This window comes from Pteropus medius, unplaced genomic scaffold (assembly GCF_902729225.1).
Source record: "Pteropus medius unplaced genomic scaffold, Ma_sr-lr_union100, whole genome shotgun sequence".
Lineage (NCBI taxonomy): Eukaryota > Metazoa > Chordata > Mammalia > Chiroptera > Pteropodidae > Pteropus > Pteropus medius.
The window spans coordinates 3,173,595-3,178,640 of record NW_024344241.1 but is presented as its reverse complement, the minus strand read 5'-3'; the positions used below and the strand labels follow the sequence as shown (position 1 = coordinate 3,178,640).

Genomic DNA, 5,046 nt, shown 5'->3' with positions numbered 1-5,046 from the left:
TTCAGCTGGGTGTTAATGTAGAGTGAATCAATGCTTTTGTTCACTACAGCAGAATTTTTCCCCATGTGATAATCTAAGATGTGTTCTGTGTCCTTAATCTCTTTATCAATGAGTTGTTCCAGTTTCTGGGTTATAGTATTTTACCTCAGTTGAGAGAATGTCGTTATCATCTCAAAAACAGTTAATATTTATTGAACATTTACTATGTGCTAGATAATGCATATTTAAGTACTTAATCCTATAGTAATCCTATGAGGCGTCCCCATCTTTACAGATGAAGACACTGAGCTCAAGAGATACTACGAGACTTATCCAAGATCAAGATGCTAGTAGGTGCCAGAGCTGGGATGTAAATCCAGCTAGCCCGTTCTTTATCTAACCCAGTCGTTCTCAGCCAGGAGCAAAGTTACCCACCAGGGAATGTGGCAATGTCTGGAGACACTTTTGGTTGTCACCTGGCATCTAGTAAGTAGAGCCCAAGGACGCTGCTAAATATCCTGCAATGCACAGGACAGTCCACCACAAAGGTTTATCCAGCCTAGTCTATGGCCATGCTACCCTGAACAAGCCCGATCCCGTCTGATCTCGGAAGCTAAGCAGGGTCGGGCCTGGTTAGTACTTGGATGGGAGACCACCTAGGAAGACCAGGTGCTGTAGGTGTAAAAAATTAAAAAATAAAAAATTAAAAAATAAAAAATAAATAAGGGATTGTAAGCTAACAAGGTCCTTGCAATCTGTGAGGTCAACCAAGGGTTGCCTCGTCTAAAAAATAAAAAGGATTATCTAGCCCAAAATGTCAATAGTGCCATCAAGAGACCCTCGCCTAACCACTGCACTATATTATATTCTAATCCTTTTGTTTGTCTTCATGTCTTTGTGTTTGGTAGGATGTCTTAGTTGGAATAGGTTCTAACAGTGTCTCTTTTAGATTTACCTTTGATATATTAGAGAAGGAAAGCTCTCCTCTTCCTCATTTTCCTTCATCTCTTCTCTTCCCTGAGTTGGAACAAAGGGCTAGTTAACCACTTAGCAGAGCATTCATTCTGCGAGAATAGTGTATCAAACTCGAATGTTCTGTGATGGGTTATCTGGTTCCAGGGCTGACTTGGTAAGATACACCCAGGCAGCTTTGCAGATAAGTTTTTAAAATTATTATAGGAAGTTAAAAGGAGAAAAGAATTCTCTTACAATTTCTCTTACAATTACAATTCTCTGCCTTTTACTATACTTTGAAATATCATACCAATTCTATCACAGCTTGAAAAAAGTGCAGGGGCAGAGCTGAAAAGCTCTGCTTTCAACTTTTATTAAAAAGTCTTTGATGCCTAGAGGCTCATTTATTTGGGGCAATGCAATGTTTAGCTCATGTGCATTGGTCTTTGGGTACGAGCCAGTGAAAAGCAGCACCCAGATATCAAGATGCGGTATTTTCCTCTCCCCAGATCCACAGTCTTGTTTCTTTGAGGTTAATACATCCCAGAAAAGGAGAAAGGCTTCCTTCTCATGCTATTGATGAACTAAAAGGGTGCTGGTAGATTAAATAATCGTTTGAAAAGATACCCCCCACACACACACACACACAAAAAGAAAACATGAGACCCAGAGACTAGTTTGGAAACTTCTAGAAAGATAGAGTGGAAAAAGGTTTGGAAAATAAAGGTCATAAATGGAGCTGTTAATGAAATGTAAGCCTGGCAGGACGGAGAATTATGGGAGCAGATTATAACTTCCAATGCGGCCTGAAGCTGGACATGAAAATCGATAATGATGGTTTTTAAGCACCTGATAAGCAGAGACATCTTGAAACATGTCTGTGTCCCTGCTGCTAAGTACCAATACCCTGACTGAGAAAAGCCATGGGAAAGACATGGATGAACAGCCCTGACATTACAGGGACAACAGCCCTTCAGCAAACGCATCACCTGAACAACCCTCAGTCCCAAAACCCCAATGTCCTAAAGCCCTGTGCACTTCTTGTTCTTTGAGCTCAACTTTCCAGCAGTAGAATGAGGGAGTGGGCAGCATTTGTCAGGCAAATATTCTTAGCCTGAATATGCAATGTAGTCCAGACTTCGATGATCTCCAGCTTCACAGTGCAAACCAATCACCCAGGCTCTTGTTATAAGGCTGATTTTGGTGCGTCTGGGTGGGGCCCAAGAGTCTACATTTCTGACAAGCTCCCAGGAAATGCCGGCCAGGCTGGTCCTCAGACCTCACTTTGAGCACCAAAGATCAAATGAGAAAGTGAAAAGGACTCCGGATTGCTGCAAAACCAGACAATTCTGAGACACAGAATCTGATCACCTCTCGCCCCCTGCTCTTTGTTGTCAGAGTGAAGTTCAGCCCCCTAGCTTAGCAATTCAAGACTCTGGACAGCCTGACCAGTGTGCCTGTGCAGCTACCACTACATTCAACTTCTCCCAGACTTGAGCAGGGTGCCTGGCACACCTTCTTGCTTTTCTCACTGCTTCACCCTCTGCCTACATCGTCCTCCTCCCATCCCCCGCCATCTGCTAAAGTTCTCCTTACCTTTGACCCCTCCCTCTCCAAAGCCTCCCCAGGCAGGTGGTTGCTTCCCATGGCTGTCTTTAAATACTTCTAATACAGTACTTAGAACATCATACGCGATATTTTACTTAGGTTTATAAACCCCTCCCACATTACACTGAATCCTCAGAAGCAGAAACTTTATCTTCTTTTTTAGGTAATCTCACTTCCTCACACAATACCTGACATCTGGTATATGTTCCAAAAATATCAAACAAATGAAGGAATAAGTGTCACACCCATTCTCCTCTTTGCTTCTTCTTCCAAGGTCTCTAGGGTCTTAATGTTTGGGGTTATGTATTTTAAGCAGTTTTAAGATAATCATAATAAGAGCTAACTTTTATAGAATACTGATTATATGTTAGACATTGTTCTAAGCATTTCGGTCTTATTTATTTATTTATTTGTTTGTTTGTTTGTTTGTTTATTTATTTATTTTAATGTGGTTCTTTTTTTCCAGCTTTATTGAGATATAATAGACAATTAGTTGCTCGTATTTACATTGCACAATGAGTTTTTTTCAATTATAGTTGGCATACAATATTATATTAGTTTCATTTGTACAGCATAGTGATTAGAGATCTATATAACTCACAAAGTGATCACCCCACTAAATCTAGTACCCTTCTTCCCCCTTATATATTTATTACAACACTGTTATCTATTGTCCTTATGCTACGCTATCCATTTGTACTTTTTAATCCCTTTGCTCTTTTTCACCATCTTCCCAACCCCCCTCTCATCTGGTAGCCCTCAAAATAGTCTCTGTATCTATAAGTTTCTTTCCATTTTTGTTGTTGTTGTTGTTGTCTATTTTGTTCTTTAGATTCCACGTGTACATGAAATCATGTGACATTTGTCTTTCTCTATCTGACCCATTTCATTCAGGCAATATCTCTTTCCATCTCCTTCCTTTTAGTCTGTGTGTGTATTTAATCTGAAGTGAGTCTCTTGTAGATGGCATATGTAGGGATGTTGTTTTCTTATCCATTCAGCCACTCTATCTTTTGGTTGGAGCACTTCATTCTTTTCCATTTGAGGTAACTGTTGATAGAAATGTAGTTATTACCATTCTTTATTCCTGTTTTTGATACATGTTTTTTCTTCTTAAAGTCCCTCCAACATTTCCTATACTACTGGCTTGGTATTGATAAATTCCTTTAGCTTCTTTTTGTCTGGGAAGGTCTTTATCTGTCCTTCAACTCTAAAGGATAACTTTGCTAGATGAAGTATTCTTGGTTGTAGATCCTGGGTTTTCATCACTTTGAATATTTTATGCCAAGCCCTCTGTCCTGCATAGTTTCTTTTGAGAAATCAGCTGCCAGTCATATGGGTGCGCCCTTGTAGGTAACTAACTGCTTTTCTCTTGCTGCTTTTAAGTTTATCACTTTGTATTTAAACTTTGGCATTTTAATTATAATGTGTCTTGGTGTGAGCCTCTTTGAGTTCATCATTTTGGGACTCACTCTCAGAGCTTCCTGGGGTTGTATGTCTATTTCCTTCACCAGGTGAGAAAAGTTTCCCACCATTATTTCTTCAAATAGCCCTTCAACTTCCTGTTTTCCTTCAGGTATCCCTGTGACATAGGTATTTTTACATTTAATTGTGTCCTATAGGCTCCATAAATTATTATTATAGTCTTGGCTTCTTTTTTCTTGCCATTCTGATTGAGTGTCCTTAGCTTCCCCATCCTTTATATCAGTGGTTTGATCTTCTTCTTTATCCATTCTGTTAATTGCCTCTAATATACTCTTCATCTCAGATAATGTGTTCTTCATTTCTGACTGGTTCCCTTTTATAATTCCCATTTCCATTTTTATAGTTTTTATCTCCTTGATAAAGTTCTCACTGAGTTCATCCACGCTTCCCCTAAGTTCATTGAGCATCTTTATAATCAGTGTTTTGAACTCTACATCTGTTAGATTGCTTAACCTCACTACTCCTGGATCTTTGTTCTCTTCTCTCATATGGTTTCTGCTTCTTTTTCTTCCCATTTTAGCTGCCTTTCTGTGTCTGTTTCTATGTACTAAGCAAAGCTCTTTAGTCTCCCGGTTTTATTAGTGTGGCTTTGTGTAGTAGGTGTCCTGTGGTACAGTCCTGAGAGGGGTTCAGCTGCAGGCCAAGTTTAGCCCCAGCCTGGGGCCCATCCGGAGCCACTTGTTAAGATTCAGCAAGCAATCCACAGATGCTGTGTTATACTTGCCTCAAGAGGCCACGCCAGAAAGCAAGGTCAGCTGCCACCGGTGTGAGTCTTGGAGTTGGCTCAGCAAATTGTACAGGACTCACCAAAGACACAACTGGATGTGACTTGGGTGTGGCCACAAGTTGGGGGAGGTGGAGTTTCAGGGAATCCTCTGGGAGGAGCAACCTCTGTTAACCAGTTTGATGATATTTCAGCTTTAGTGGCGCTGAGTCTGCACACTAGGAGTGGGTAGGGCTCAACAGAGGAACAATAAATACTGCCAGCACTTCTGTCCAGGAGAGAGCCTCACACCCGGT

General features: G+C 40.6%; 1 non-coding gene across 1 annotated transcript; it reads left to right on the top strand.

The window, feature by feature from the left end:
• The first annotated feature begins 541 nt into the window (after positions 1-541).
• On the top strand, positions 542-660 carry LOC120607782 (5S ribosomal RNA). The gene has a single exon (XR_005654233.1). It is a non-coding gene; the product is annotated as a 5S ribosomal RNA (ribosomal RNA).
• Positions 661-5,046: the final 4,386 nt, after the last annotated feature.